Source organism: Stegostoma tigrinum, unplaced genomic scaffold (assembly GCF_030684315.1).
Source record: "Stegostoma tigrinum isolate sSteTig4 unplaced genomic scaffold, sSteTig4.hap1 scaffold_49, whole genome shotgun sequence".
Taxonomy (NCBI): Eukaryota; Metazoa; Chordata; class Chondrichthyes; order Orectolobiformes; family Stegostomatidae; genus Stegostoma; species Stegostoma tigrinum.
In genome coordinates this window covers 4,554,281-4,571,128 of record NW_026728419.1, presented here as the reverse complement: position 1 = coordinate 4,571,128, position 16,848 = coordinate 4,554,281, and the positions used below count along the sequence as shown (strand labels likewise).

General features: G+C 47.4%; 1 pseudogene; it reads right to left on the bottom strand.

The window, feature by feature from the left end:
- Window positions 1-7,381: 7,381 nt before the first annotated feature.
- On the bottom strand, window positions 7,382-7,541 carry LOC132208631 (U2 spliceosomal RNA; annotated as a pseudogene).
- Window positions 7,542-16,848: the final 9,307 nt, after the last annotated feature.

Here is a 16,848-nt window from a genome sequence, read left to right as displayed (position 1 = left end):
CATGTTTTCTTTACCTTTAGATGCTGGAATTCTCCCTATTGTGTAACATTATATCCTCGAGTGTCCCGTTCTCCGTGTGCTCCTCCAATCCCTATAGCCACCCCTGCCTCTATGACCTTGTCCCACACGCTCATACCTCTTACAACATTGAAACTTTCCCTATCTCTGTTACCTTTTCCTGCTCCTTTAAACCTGTCTGATGCTCTGTAGCTCATCAGCCCACGCTGTGTATGCAATCTGAACCAGCCTCTGTTGCGCTCCTTTATATCTGTAAACTCCTCATTTTCCTGCAAACATCTATCTCCAGTAAAGTCCTCCAGCCCCTGTCTCACTCCCCATCTGTCAGGCCTCCTCCAGTCCCTGCAAACTCTGCAGCCCACAGTCTTTCTAACCTCCCCCAGGCCCAATAAATCTCCCTACACTCTGTACACTTTTTGTAGCCGTTGCAATGTTCCATTTCTCTGTTTGCTCCTCCCCTGCCTAGAGCCCTGCCATTCTTTGTAAACCAGCATCTCAAACACTGTCTCTTTGTGTAATGCTGCAATGTGTTCCCTATTACTGTAGCTTAAAAATGTCCCCCTCTCTGTAAATAGCTCTGCAAATTTCACCCATCCCTACAACTCTGTGTCTCAGGAACCCATCCAGTTTGTTCAATGCTACTTTATCTGTATAACTGTCTCCAGCCCCTATTGCTGTTTCTGTCTCTTTGAAGACACTTTTGGACTCTAGCCGTCCCATCTAAGTCTTGCTTCATCTCTACATTGCATTTCTTCAGTCGCTACAGGTGTCCATTTCTGTTTTGGATCCTATTTTCTGTGTACAATGCACCATTCCATAAAACAATCCCTGTTTTTGTAAAGCACCCCCATCCTGTAAGCGTCCTTATCTCTGCAAACTGCTCTAGCCCTCCTAACCTCCCCCTCTCGATGAACTCGTGCAGCCCCTACATCTCTTTTTCTTGATGTGAACTCCTCTTAGTTCTAAGATCCTGTCTACCTATGAAATCTCGTCCACTTAGCACAGCCCTCCCAACCTTGACATCTATTGACGTCTGTGTAATCTCCTCTACTCCTGACAACCCTTCCTATTTGTATTACCGCATTCAGTTAAAATATAAAACGTATACATTTTATATAAATTTCCAAGTTCTAAGTTGGAGTAAGGCCAACTTTGACCCTATTGGGCAAGAACTTCCAAAAGATGATCAGGAGAGGTAATTCACAGTTAATGGGGTGCTTGGAAGGTGGGAGGCCTTCAAAAATGAAATAAGGAGAGTCCAAAAACAGCATGTTCCTGTTCATGTGAAGGGCAAGGCTGGTAAATGTAGGGGATACTCGTTGACTGGAGAAATTGAGGATCTGGTCAAGAAAAAGAAGGCAGCACATGTCGGGTATTGACAGCAGGAATTGGGTCAGTCCCTCGACGTATAAGGGCAGGAGAAGTACACTCAAGGGAAATTGAGAGGGTGTAAAACAGACATGAGCCATCTTTGGCAAATAGGGTTAAGGGGAGTCCCAAGAGATTCTGAAACTACATTTGGGACAAAAAAGCAACGAGGGAGAAAATAGGGCCCCTTTAAAGATCAACAAGGCTGTCTGTGTGGAACTGCAGGCTGAGATAGTGAATGAGTATTTCACATTAGTCCTTACTGCAGAGAAGGATATGGAAGTGAGAGAACTTGGAAACATAAATCATGAAATTGTCCATATTACACAGGATTAGGAGGTGGACATCTTAAAATGCATAAAGGTAGTAGATAGGTCCCTGGCATCTGATCAGGTGTTATCCACAAACTCAGGGAGAGGCCAGGGAAATAATTGCTGGGCCCTGTGCTGAGATATTTGTATCACTGATAGACACTGGAGAGGTGCCAGAAGACTGCCTGGCGAATGTGTTGCTGTTCTTTAAGAAAGGTGGTAAGGAAAAGCCAGGGAACTATCGACCCCTGAGCCTGATGTCAGTGGTGGGTAAATTGTTGGAGGGGATTCTGAGGGACAGGATTTGTATGCGTTTGGAAAAGCAAGGGCTGCTTAGGGATAGTTAACATGGCTTTGTGAGTCAGAAATCTTGTCTCACTAACAATATTGAGGTGTTTTTTTTTGATGAAGTGACAAAGATTGCTGAAGGCAAAGCAGTGGACATTGTCTGTCTGGCTTCAGCAAGGCATTCACCAAAGCTCCACATGACAGACTAGTTATCAAGCTTCGATCAAATGGAATCCAGGGAGAGTTAGCTATTTGAAACAAAATTGGTTTGAAGGCAGGAGACAAGATCATGGTGGGGGGGTGGTCTATTTTTGGTCTCGAGGACTATGAACAGCAGAGTGCTGCAGGGATTGGTGCTGGTTCCACTGCTTTTTTGTCATTGATACAAATCATGTGGAATGAATATTGGAGGAATGGTTAGTAAGTGTGCAGATGACTCTAAAATTGTTGTTGTAGTAGACAGCAAAGAAGTTTACCACCAAGTACAATGGGAATTTAATCAGATGGGTCAATGGGCCAAGGAGTGCCAGAAGTGAAAATCAGGGCAGGGCTTAATCACTTAATGAGGAGGCCCTGGGAACTGTTATGCAACAGGGGCTCCTTGGTGCATGTGCACAGTTCCTTGAAGGTGGATTGCAGGTCTACAAGGTAGTGAAGATGATATTTGCTATACTTGCATTTATTGGTCAGTACATTGAGTGTAGGAGTTGGGAGGTCATGTTATAGGCTGAACAAGGCATTGATTATGCTGCTTTGGGAATACTGTGTACAGTTCTGGTCTCTCTGCAATAGGAATGATGCTGTTGAACTGGGCAGGCTGCAGAAAAGATTTACGAGCATGTTGGAAGTTTCGAGCTACAGGGAGAGGCTGAATATGCTGGGGCTATTTTCCCTGGAGCATTGAGGGCTGAGAGGTGACCTTCTAAAAGTTAATAAAATTATGGTGGGCAGAGAGTGAATAACTAAGGTTGTTTTCCCAGTGTAGGGGAGATGAGAACTAAAAACTGGTTTAAGCTGAGAGGGAATGTTTTAAAAGGGAAAGCGGGTGGTGCCTGTATAGAATAAGCTGCTAGAGGAACTGGTGGAACCTTGTCAATTACCCATCCAGATATCTTTTAATGTTGTATGTCAATAGGGAGGGTTTAGAGGAATATGGGTCAAATGCTTGCAAATGGGATTAGATTAATTTAGGATATCTGGTCAGCATGGACAACAGGGATTGTTCCATGCTGTACAACTCGGACTAAGCATTTTTGTGTTTTCATTTCAGATTTCCACAATTTTACTTCTGCACTGTTCTTAACCTTTCAATCCCTCTGAAAGACTGAGTTACAGATTTATACAATGCCTGTTCTTCCTCCCTGGCTCTCCCACCTCTCTTTCGGTAATTTTGTGCAAACACTGACTTGAATACCTTACCTGGAGGATACTTATGAATGGATTTGTTCTGTTGATAATCCAGCATATTCCCCAAGTGTCGCTCCACAAATGTCCAGAGGACTTCTCAGTTTCACAGTCTGTTTTCTCTTCTGGTTTCTCACTCATTGCATTTACTTTCTGTTTGAAAGCTTAGCCTGCAGTTAGAGAATTCAAACTGTTCCACATCCAGGTCTGACAGTCACTTTATTTATCACAACCCAATTATCTCAGGATTTTGAACATTGAAGGAGAAAGCAGCACTCACACTTCGAGAAATGCAAATGATTTGTGTGTCAAAGAGTCTGTGAAGATTCATCTGAAATGTCCTAACACCAGCGCAGTGACACTGGGGAGAGACTGTGGAAATGGACAGATTGCAGGAAGGAATTTCTTCATCCATCCCAGCTGGAAACTGACCACCAGAGTCACACTGGAGAGAAACCATTCACCTGCTCTGTTTGTGGAATGTGATTCACTCAGTCATCTAACCTGCTTAAACACCAGGGAGTTCACACTGGAGAGAAACCATTCACTTGCTTGGAATGTGGGAAAGCATTCACTCAGACAACTCAGCTGCTGATACACCAGCAAATTCACACTGGAGAGAGACCATTGGCCTGTTCTGTGTGTGGGAAAGTTTTTCTGACTCGAATTCCCCTCTGACACACCAGCAAGTTCACTCTGGGGAGAGACCATTCGTGAGCTCTGACTGGGAAAGCATTCACTCAGTCATCCAAACAGTCACAAAGAACCACAGTTGAAGCATTTTGCTATCACTCTCATGATCAAATGAACCTTAGTTTTGGGCTGTTTGTACTGGTGTTACTAATTTACTGCTCAATTAAAGGTGCTGGTATTGTGAATAAAAGGTTAATAACAGTTGTCTGTCAGGTGGAGCTTGGAAATAGTCACGTCATGACACATTGACACATTCACACTGACTAAAGACTATCCACCAGCACATTATGTGAAAAGGGATTTCCTGGTTCATCAGGATTGGTTAACTAGCAGCAAACTTGAGTAACTGTTGGGTTTTTTTTTGATTCTGCTGTTAGCTATCTCCAAACCAGGTATTTTTGGGCTTGTTTCTGGAGATCATAGAATCCCTCCAGTGTGGAAGCAGATGACTTGGCCCATCAAATCCACACTGAACCTATGAAGAGTGTCTTACCCAGACCCTGTCTGCGTCAGTTTCCTCCCACAGTCCATAAATGTGCAAAATAGGTAGATTGACTACGCTAAATTGCCCTTAGTGTCTTGTGTGCAAAATGCAAGGACAGAGTAGGGTGTGAGACTGGATGGGATGCTCTTTAGAGAGTTTGTGTGGACTCAATGGACAGAATGGCCATCTTCCACACTGTAGGAATTCTATGATGATCTCGATGGCCCTTTATTTATTAGTTATGTCTGCACACCTTTTACAATTACAGATCCTATTGTTCTCCAGACACGTTTCAACTTTTAATAGGTATTTGTTGATTTGGAAACAATGGTAATGTTTCCTTTTGATTTTTGCCCACAAAATGAAAGTTTTAAGTCTAAACAAAAGATTGGGAGGAGTCCAGTACTATATCCCCGATTGCATTTTCCCAATCGGCTATGAAACCTGGTGACCATTGTGACTCTGTTCGCGGGGGGCGGGGAATGCAGTCTCTTCAGATCTTTACCTGTTGTCCATAGCAGTGATGGATTTCATGATGAATACGTATACACAAGATATCACACAATGTCTTGGTTTATTTTCTGTTTAGTCTGTTGTACTTTAATGGTCAAGGGCTGGTCAGCAGCTGTGGCAACAAACATGTGTTTTGACCAAATGGTCACGTCTCAAAGTCTCAGGGAAACAGTTTTTCAGTCAGGGCAAGGGAGACAGGATTAAGTCAGGAGACCGTGATAATGGTATGGGGACGTAGGTTTGAATCCCACCATTCCAGATGGTGGAATTTGAGTTTTAAAAAAAATCTGGAAATAAGAATCTAACGATGACCGTGAATCCGTTGTCATTGTTGGAAAAACCTATGTCCTTTAGGGAAGGAAACTGCCATTCTTATCCAGTAATATCATGATCCCATGAATGATTTTTAAAAAAATTCAAAAAAATCTCCTGCAAATACATTTTTCTCTGTCTTAATTCATTTGACAACTGCCAGTTCAAACTGGTTGATGGTCACTTTCACATTTGATCAACTTGTGTCCATTTCATGGTTGAAACAAAAAAAAAGGCATGAATGGAAGCATAGTTGTTCTCGTAGGAACAATGCTTGCTCTGACATGTTTCGAAAAAAAAATCTCATCTCACTTATGAGCCAGATATGAAAGCTGACCAGATCCTGATGCTGTGGACTGTGAAAGTGAAATTCTTCACCGTCTTATCCACTAGTGTTGCTATTTCAGGGAGCTATGAATCTCCCAAACTCCTGAACACCTTTGAGAATTTCATCAAACTGACCCCCAATGGCAGGAATGGACAGGGTCAGCTTGGATTGATGAACATAGTTCAGGCTCAACAAGTCTATTGGAACATTTTGAGAATGTAATTAGGAGTGAGTGTGGCCACCTCTCTGTACTGTAGTGATACAGATCCTCTGATCCGCTTGCCCCAAATGGCTGATATTGATTGATTCCTTGGACATGCTGTGTCAGGATCTCCTGACTTAATCCTGTCTCCCTTGCCCTGACTGAGAACTGTTTCCCTGAGACTTTGGGACGTGACCATTTGGTCAAAACACATGTTTGTTGCCATAGCTGCTGACCAGCCGTTGACTGACTGCTGATAATAACAGTGATAAGCTGCCTGGCTTATGCCTGTGATAAACAACCAGGCAAGACAGGAGCACTGTGAAACATTAAGTTCGAGTTGAGATATCAAAGTGCAAAAATGCCAGGGAAAGGTAGAGATATTGTGGCAGAACACGTCTCAGGTGCTGAAAAGCTTGCAGAGTTCTTACCGAAAGCATGTACTTTGTGGACAGGCAATTCTGTATCTTGATGTAACATTTTTATTTAACTTCTGGCTCATTTTGCTAGATTTGCAAATATCTCCTAGTCTGGCTAATGTGAGAATTGGCTTGGTCATTTGCAGTTGTGTCCCATGTCAGTGAATTGGTAATCTGATTAAACTCACAGGCCTTGACTTGAGAAAAATAAAGCACACGTTTGATTGGTTGCTGTTGCACTCAAATGAAAAACGTGCATTGTATATGCCATATCCTTTCCTGGCTCAGTGTTTACAAAATCTCTAGTTCAATACATCCCAAGTCGTCACCATCAAAGTCAAAACTAGTGAATACTTCGATCGCTTCATCTTTTGTTTTTTTTTTGAAATGCTATTTGTCATGAGGTAGTATTGGCAGGCAATTTTCTTTTACTTCTGATGCCATGTGTGAATATTCAGGGATGGTGTTGGTGGGAAGATGCGACATGCACCACGGATGAGGCACAAACATTCAGAGCAAGTGCTGAGCACGCAGAAAAGGAGAGATTAACGGTTACCTTGGAAAAAGCAGATTTGGAGAAAGTTGGGTGAGAGTGTTGAGAGTAAGCACTTTGGTTGCATGGTGGCTCTGTGTTTAGCACTGCTGCCTCACAGCACCAGGACACGTGTTTGATTCCAGCCTTAGGTGACTGCCTGTGTGGAATTTGCACATTCTCTCTGTGTCTGTGTGGGTTTCCTCAGAGTGCTCCCACAGTCCAAAGATGTGCAGGCTAGGTGAATTAGCCATGTTAAATTACCTGTAGTGTTAAGGGAGAGGTCGATTAGGTGGGGTTTAGGTCTGGCTGGGATGCTCTGAGGTTTGATGTGGACTTGTTGGGCTGAAGGACTGTTATGGTTCCAGAGTGCTGAGCTGCTGGAGATAACAAGGTCTAGAGCTGGATGAACACAGCAAGCCAAGCAGCAAAGGAGCAGGAAGTCCGATGCCTCAGGCCTAGACACCCTTCTTCAGTTTTTGATAAGGCTGTTTTTAAAATTGGTTTAACGAGACTGCACCATTCCTAGAAACACTGCAATACCAGGATGATGCATGGAGAGGACAGAGCAAGCTCCTGTTCCAAAAATCGGTTTAATATAGGGTCCTTAAGTAAAGAACATATCTGATATTAAAGCTGATAAGAACTCTTTTTTATTTGAAAAAATATACTTTATTCATAAGATGTACAAAAAAAACACATTCATACACCTACCCAGTCATGCAAGCTGCTCTGGGTTTCCCAGGGCGTACGTACACCAACTAAAGGGGGAAAAAAAAAGCAAGAGAAAATACACCGGCAGTGTTCACCCCACACAGTCCCTGTTGGCCCCCTGACCAGTTGGGGAAGGCGCCAGCTGGGCCCAGTTACCAGATCGGGCACTTTTTTCTGTTCTGGACGAGGGGTTTCATAGGGTGGTCCTTCCCCACCGCGCCATTGGTGGTGGCTGCCCCAGGCTTTAGTGCCTCCCTCACCACGTAGTCCAGGACCTTGGAGTGCGCCAGTCTGCAACATGCGGTCGGGGTCAGTTCTTTCAGCTGACAGACCAGCAAGTTGCGGGCAGACCAAAGAGCGTCTTTCACCGCATTGACGGTCCTCCAGGCACAGTTGATGTTGGTCTCGGTGTGCCTCCCAGGAAACAGCCCGTAGAGCATGGAGTCCCGTGTCACGGAGTTGCTCGGGATGAACCTCGACAAATACCAGTGCATCCCCCTCCAGATCTCCTGTGCATAGGCACACTCCAGAAGGAGGTGATAGACAGTCTCGCCGCCCACCCCGCCACAGCTGCGTCGAGGGCAGCGTGCAGTGGCGCAGAGATTCTGGGCGTGCATAACGGATCTCACTGGCAGAGCCCCTCTCACCGCCAGCCAAGCAACGTCCTTGTGCTAGTTTGAAAGTTCTGGCGATGAGGCATTCTGCCAAATGACTTTGGTAGTCTGCATGGGGAACCACATGACAGGATCCACCCTCTCCTTTTCCCGAAGGTTCTTGAGGATACTACGTGCTGACCACTGCCAGATGGCCTTGTGGTCAAAGGTGTTTCCTTTCAAAAATTTCTCCACGAACGACAGGTGGTACAGGACGGTCCAACGACTCGGAGCATTCTGCGGCAATGAGGCCAGGTGCATCCTTCGCAACACCGGGGACAGGTAGAGCCTCAGTAAGTCGTGACACTTGGTGTTTGCGTACTGAGGATCTACGCACAGCTTGATGCAGCCACACACAAAGGTAGCCATTAGGGTGAGGGTGGCGTTCGGTACGCCCTTTCTCCCCATTTTCCAGGTCTTTGTCCATGGTGTCCCTGCGGATCCGGTCCATCCTCGATCCCCAAATGAAGTGGAAGATGGCCCAGGTGACCACAGCGGCGCAGGTCCAGGGAATAGGCCAGGCCTGCGCCACATACAACAGTACCGAAAGCCCCTCGCACCTGACAACCAGGTTCTTACCCGTGATGGAGAGGGACCGGAACGTCCACCTGCCCAGCACCTGCTTCAGTTTGGTGATACGCCCCTCCCAATTCTTAGTGCACGCCCCAGCTCCACCGAACCAAACACCCAGCACCTTCAGGTAGTCTGTCCTGATGGTGAAGGGGATGAAGGAGCAGTCGTCCCAGTACCTGAAGAACATGGCCTTGCTCTTACCCCTCTTGACTTTGGCCGCAGATGTCCAACAGCCTACTCACCGACCGATGATCTGTGCAGAAGACGGCGACGTGGTCCATGTACAGGGAAGTCTTGACCTGAAGGCCTCCGCTGCCTGGGATAGTCACGCCCTTCAGGCTCACGTCCTTCCTGATGGATGCAGCGAAGGGCTCCACACAGCACATGAACAAGGCAGGAGAGCGCGGGCAGCCACGCCTGACTCCAGACCTGACGGGAAAACTGTCCGATTCCCACCCGTTGATCGAGACTGCGCTAACGATGTTTGTGTAGAGCAGCCAGATCCAATTGCGGATGCCCTCCCCGAACCCCAATTTGGAGAGGACGTTCCTCGTAAGCATGAGGCCCCCTGTTGAAGGCCTTCTCCTGGTCCAGGCTGACGAGGCAGGTGTCCACCCGCCTGTCCTGCACGTAGTCGATTGTATCCCTGATGAATGCGAGGCCCTCGGCGATCTTCCTGCCCGGCACAGCACAGGTTTTGTCAGTGTGAATCAGCAACTCCAGGACAGACATGACCCGGTTGGCTATGACCTTGGCCAGGATTTTGTAGTCCACGTTCAATAGTGAAATGGGACACCAATGCTTAATTTCTTCCCTCTCCCCCTTCCTTTTGTAAATGAGGGTTATGAAGCCCTTCCCCATGGACTTGCACATTTCCCCTGCCTGAAGCGCATGATCGTACACCTCCAGCAGGTCCTAGCCAACCAGGTCCCACAGAGCGGAATAGCGCTCGACCGGTAAGCCGTCGCTCCTGGGAGTCTTATTCCTCTCCAAGTACTTGAGGGCTCTGGTCAGCTCGTCCAGGGATGTCTGCCGGTCCAGCCACTCCCTCGTTTGCCGTCTAAGACCTCCGTGATAGACAACAGGAGCAACTCGGAGGCCGTGCTGGCCGTGGGCTTCGCATCATACGGTCTGGCATAGAAGGATCTGCTAATCCTCAAAATGTCGGGCCGAGACGATGTCACCGAGCCGTCGTCCTCCTTCAGCTAGCTGAGCACAGAGCTCTCTTTGTGCACCTTCTGAAAGAAGAAGCGCGAGCACATCCTGTCCTGCTCCACGGAGCGGACCCTGGACTGGAAGATTACCCTGGAGGCCTCCGCGGTGAAGAGCGAAGCTTGCTGGCACCTCACCTTGCGGAGGTCCTCCGTGACATCGACCCCCATCGACTGCAGAAGGAGCAGGTTCTGCGTCCTTTCCTGGAGTCGCGACAGCTTTCCCCGCCTCTCTCTCACATTCCGAACACCCTTGAGCACAAATAACCTCTTGATGTTCTCCTCCACTGTCTCCCACCCGTCGCCCAGAGACTCAAGGAGGGGTTTCATGGTTCTCCAACCAGCGTACTCCCTCTTAAGCTCCTTGACGTTCTCTGGGGTCAACAGAGTCGTGTTGAGGTTCCACACCCCCTTGCCGGCCTGCTGGTCATCCTGTAAGTGACAGTTGGCCAGCAGGAGGCAGTGGTCAGAGAACAATACCTTGAGCGGATAGACCCGTGTGGCTGCGACCAGGTGTATCTCTGCTGCGCTCCGTCTACAGGGGTGCTGAAGACATTGAGCAGCTTGGCGTCCTTCACTGTGCCCAGCAGGAATCTGGACGTGGCGTCCAGTTTACTCCCCACCCGCTGTCCCCACGCTGGATCTTCCATCTGCATCGATGATGCAGCTGAAGTCTCCACCGAGAATGACTGGCGTGGATGTAGCCAGAAGGGGTGGAAGCTGCTGCAGGATGGCCAACTGCTCACTCTGTACCGCTGGGGCCCTCCAGCACGCTTTCCTCCTTGCCTTCCGGACTGTTGTCCACTCCCCTGGATCAACTGTGCCTCGTCCATCGACTCCGGGTTGTCAGGGGTGGGGGAAAGCGGGGCCTGCAGGGGCGCTTTGCTGGCCTCGAGTCCATCCTGCGTGGCTGGTCCCTCCTGCACGACCTGGCCCTCCTGCACAGTAGGACAAAGGTCTTTGCATGGGCCTGGTGCCTGCCTCTCCTCCCGGTGGGGGGTGGCTTGCCCCACATTGCCCCTGCTAACGAACTGGGCGTAGGTGGTCCCCCGCCGCGGTCACGGCCGGTAGCTGTAGCCCACTTCCCTGCAAAGGTTGCAGCTTTTTTCCTTTGGGCAATCCTTTGCAAGGTGTTCCTCCTCCTTGCAGTTCCTGCAGATGGTGACTTTGCAGTCGGCCGCCACGTGACCTGACCTACCACAGGCATGGCAGACTTTGGGTTGCCCTGCATAGGTCAGGTAGTCCTTGCTCCGACCAATTGCGAAGCTGGCCGGTGGGTGTATGATGTTCCCGTCCACGCCCATCCTTGGCATCACCCTGACCTGCCTCTTACTTGTCCAGATCCTGAAGGGGTCCAGGATGTTGGTCAGGTCCCGTTCCACCTTCACGTACCTTCCAAGGAAGGTCAGGACATCAGCTGCTGGCACATGCGGGTTGTACGTGTGTACAGTCACCATACGTCTCCTCTGCGCTGGCATCACGAACAGTGGGACAGCGGTCAATGCCGAGAGGGGGCTCTCACCTCATTTCTCCTTGAAAACCTCCAGGAAGTGCTCACAAAGCTTGGCGCTCCTGAAGGTTACATCGTAAAATCCTCCTCCGGGGAAATCCTGCAGGCAGTAAATGTCCGCAGCAGCAAACCCACAACAGTCCAACAGGACCCTCTTCACACAGAAGGTGTGGTCCACAGGTGCACCTTCATCCACCTTCTTTGCGGAAACGTGGATGGTGTTCCGGACCCCCTGACGCAGGGCATGAGCACTTGCTGCAGCCTTCACTGCAGGTTTGCTGCTCCCCTGAACCAGCATTAGGCCAAAGCCAGCATTAAGATCCACCGGTTACAAGGGTGCACAATCAACCTGACATCTTCCTTCCACATCCTACACAGGCACTCTCTCCTCTTCTCAGTCCACAATGATAAGAACAGGTATAAACACACCCTTGATCTTTGCCAATGACGGCCAACAAGCAATGCCATTGAAATACTGGACTACCTTAGGTCCCAGTTACCTTCCATATTTTCCATCAGCCTGAATGAGTGCAAAGACTTGTAAATCACTGCTGACAGTTTTTACTGTTGTTCCCGTACTCCTGGGTTTCCTAACCGGGGAAAACCGACAGTCGGTTTACACCAGTACTTTTTCAAGACCTTTTCTATAAAAATCTCTTCGCAATGAATGTAGATCATTGGAAATGTACCAATCAGATGAGGTGGGGCATGTCACTAACAAACCCCATCAACCAACTCCGTGACGACCGGAGGGTCAGTGAGATTGCAGCAACAATTGGTACAGAACCGCACACTCAGAGAATGACCCAGCACAGAGGAAGGTACTTCAGCCTGTCACTGTCTGCATCAGCTGTCTGTACAGGTAACTTCACCATCCCACACCCCATGCTCTTCCCGATGCTCTGTAAATCTCTCATCATTCAACTCTTTCCTGAGGGTCACGAATGATTCTGCTTCCAGCGCCCTCTCAGGCAGTGTGCAGCTGGCAGGAACCACTTGCTGAAGACATTGGGTCTATCTCCCTCGATAAATATGACTCTTCGTTGCAAAAAAGGCAAATCACCACTCCTTCCCTCCAAACCCATCCCACCCCATCTGTTTCTTTGGAATGTGTAACTGCCTGCAGTGTCAATGTGCCTGCAGTTGTAAAAGGGTCTGATTTTGTGCTGTTCAATTCTGCGCACTAAACAAACTGAACTGTTAGCCATGCAAAAAATGCCTGCCTCTTCCCAAATCAAATTGAAGCAAATACTTGAAACAAATTCTAATTCTGTTCAAGTAATATCACTGTCAGGAAGTACTGGATCACAATTATAAACATAATTTCTTAGACTAATCCATCTGATCTGGAATATATTGAACTCTAGTTCCCAAGCCACTCCAACGTCCCTAACATCACTCCCATCCCTTCATGGATGGTGGATATTAAGTTCAGTGCATTGAATAAGTCACAAATGGTTTGGCTTCGACTCCAAACATTCCAATTACAATCTGGAAATTTAGAATTGCAAATTAAGATCCAAGAGCTGTAGAGATATAAAGGATGGAAACAGACTGATTGCTGCAACTTAATAAAGTGTGAAGCTGGATGAACACAGCAGGCCAAGTAGCATCTCAGGTGCACTAAAAGCTGACGTTTCGGGCCTAGACCCTTCATCAGAGAGGGGGATGGGGAGAGGGTTCTGGAATAAATAGGGAGAGAGGGGGAGGTGGACCGAAGATGGAGAAAAAAGAAGATAGGTGGAGAGGAGAATACAGTTGGGGAGGTAGGGAGGGGATAGGTCAGCCCATGGAAGACGGACAGGTCAAGGAGGTGGGACGAGGTTAGGGGGTAGGAAATGGAGGTGCGGTTTGGGGTGGGAGGAAGGGATGGGTGAGAGGAAGAACAGGTTAGGGAGGCAGAGACAGGTTGGGCTGGTTTTGGGATGCAGTGGGGGGAGGGGATGAGCTGGGCACATCCCCTCCCCCCGCTGCAACCAGCCCCGCTCATCCCCTCCCCCCACTGCATCCCAAAACCATCCCAGCCTGTCTCTGCCTCCCTAACCTGTTCTTCCTCTCACCCATCCCTTCCTCCCACCTCAAGCTGCACCTCCATTTCCTACCCACTAACCTCATCCCACCTCATTGACCTGTCCGTCTTCCCTGGACTGACCTATCCCCTCCCTATCTCCCCACCTATACTCTCCTCTTCACCTATCTTCTTTTCTCTCCATCTTCAGTCCACCTCCCCCTCTCTCCCTATTTATTCCAGAACCCTCTCCCCATCCCCCTCTCTGATGAAAGGTCCAGGCCTGAAACATCAGCTTTTTGTGCTCCTGAGATGCTACTTGGCCAGCTGTGTTCATCCAGCTTCATACTTTATTATCTTGGATTCTCCAGCATCTGCAGTTCCCATTATCTCTGATTGCTGTAACTTGTCTATTCGGACCAGATATCCTAAATTATTTTACTCCCATTTGCCAGCATTGGGCCCGTATCCCTCTGTCGCCTTCCTATTCATTTACCAATCCTGATGCTCTTTAAAAGCTGGGATTATACCGCCTCCTCCATACATGCAGCATTCTCTACATGTAAAACTGTCCCTCAGGTCCCTTTTAAATCTTTCGCCTCTCAACTTAAACCCTTGCTGTCAGGTTTGGATTTCTTTCCCTGAGGAAAAGATATTGGCAATTCACCCCATCCAAGCCCCTCATGATTTTATAAACCTCTATAAGGTCACGCCTCAGCTTATGACGTTCCAGGGAATCAGCCCCGGCCTATTCAGCCTCCTCTCCCTGTAGCCCAAACCATTCAATCCAAGCAGCACCCTTGTAAATCTGTTTTTTTTTTCTGAAACCTTCCAACTAAACAACTTACCTGTAGCAGGGATATTATAACTGAGTGCAGTATTCTAAAAGTAGCAATGTTCTATACATCTGCATCGTAACCTCCAAACTCCTATACTGAACACATTGATCAATAAAAGCAAGCATGCCACCTTCTTCGCCACCCTGTCTAACTGTGGCTCCGCTTTCAAGGAACTATGCATCTGCACCCCAATGTCTCTGTTTGGTGTCACTCCCCAAGGCCCTACCATTAAGTTATAAGTACTGCCCTACCAGTTTGCCTTACCAAGTTGCAACACCTCACATTTATCTAAGCTCTATCTGCCTCTCCTTCGCCCATTGGCCCATCTGATCAAGGTCCCGTTGTATTCTTGAGATAACATTCTTCACTGTCCCGAACAACATGAATTTTGGGGCCATCTGCAAACTTACTAACCATCCCTCCTATGCTTCTATCTAAATGATTTATATAAAATTATGGATAAGCAGTATCCCAGCACTGATTCTTGTGACACACCCCAGGTCACAAGTCTCCAGTCCGATATATAACACTCCACCATCACTCTGTGCCTCCTGCCTTCAAGCCAGTTTTTGATCCAAACCACTAGCTTCCACTGGATTCCATGTGATCTAACCAGTCTACCACAAGGAACCTTTTCAAACACCTTTCCGAAGTGCATCCAAACAATGTTTACCCTCTCTGCCTTCATCAACCTTCTTTGTCACCTCTGCAAAATCCTCAAGTTAGTGGGACATGATTTACATCACACCAACACCAGAATCAGATAACTGAGAACAGCACGTGAAGCAAAATATGTACATGAGATAACAAAGCGTGGAGCTGGATGAACACAGCAGGCCAAAAAGCCCACAGCCTCCACAGCCAGCAGCCCCAGAGGAGACAGCCACGCTGAGCCCTGCCGAGTTTGCACCATCCCCCCTAGACCTCCCACTGACTGAGGTCAAATGGTCAGTCCTCAGAAAGGAGCTCACCTTTATCCCCCTCCACCCACACATCAATGAATACCACTCACGTTCGGACATCGAGCAGTTTTTCCTCTGCCTTCACCGCTCCAACTATTTTCTCCTCTCTCCCTCTTTGATCTGCCTCTCCCTATTTATTTCAGAACCCGCTCCCCATTCCCCTTTTCTGATGAAGGGACGAGGCCCGAAACGTCAGGGTTTGTGCTCCTAAGCTGCTGCTTAGCCTGCTGTGTTCATCCAGCTCCACACTTTGTTATCTCGGATTCTCCAGCATCTGCAGTTCCCATTATCTCTGATACAAAATGTGTACAGTACTGGTTAAAAATACTGAAATAATTTCATTGTCTTCAACTTTAAAATCAAATGCTGGAGTCTGCAGCTCAAAAGATATCAGTACAACTGGGGTCAGAGGAAACCCACAGTTCATGAAATGCCCATGAATTAAGGTGATGCCACTAAGCAATTGCCTGTGTGTGATAACATCACCCACTTGAACACAAAGCATTCGGGTCTGCACAAACAGGTGGTGTGCACAAAGGACGTGAGGGTCTGTGCCGATTGAAAGGAGATTGATCAGAATGACTCAAGAACTGAGGGATATTAGTTGTAAGCTCAGGTTGGAGAAACTGAAGTGTTCTGCACAACGCAAAGGAGACTGAGGTGATCTTTGACAAAGGTGTCTAGGTTTATGATAGATTTAGATAAGGTAGGTAAATAGCAGCTGTTCCTCTTCACTGATCGTAAAAAAAATTAGAAACAGAGATTTAAGATATTGGGCAATAGTTACTGGGAGATGAAAGGAAGGAACTTAACATTACTTTTATTTGACTCAGTACTGACATTCAAAGACCAATAATATCCAGTGCTGATCTGCAAATCCTTTTCTAACACTCTGAAGCTCTGAAATTCATTTCCTTCATCTGCTCAAACACTGTACTGCAAAACAAAAACTTTGCTCCTTATTGAAACATGCAGGTTTTTTGGAGGATTAACAGGTTGCTTGCAGAAAGATTGGTTCCCTTCTCGGGCAGTCTAGGACCAGAATACCTCATATCAGAGTGGGGTTTCATATTTAAACCAGAGATGAGGAAGAAATTATTCTCTCAGACAGTTGTGAATTGGTGGAATTCTTTGCAGCAGAGGTTTGTTGTGGCTGGGCCAATAAGTATATTTAAGGCTGAGATCGACAGATCTTTAAGCAATAAAGGTATCAAGGATTATGGGGAAAGACAACAAAGTGCAGATCAGACTGAATCTCATTGAATGGTAGAGCAGAGGTGATGGTCTGAATGGTCTCTTTCTGTTTGTAAACTCAATGGTCTTGAAACGAGGCTGCAAAACTCTCCGCAGTAAAATGTGCAAAATGAAAAATGCATGGAACCCTTCAGAAAGCTGAACCAAGGTGAGACATGGAAAGGGAAACACACAAATGATAGTCAATGTGGCTGATTGATCCGGAGTGATCTGTTTACCACGGTAAACAGGAAAACTGGTCTTCAGCTCTCA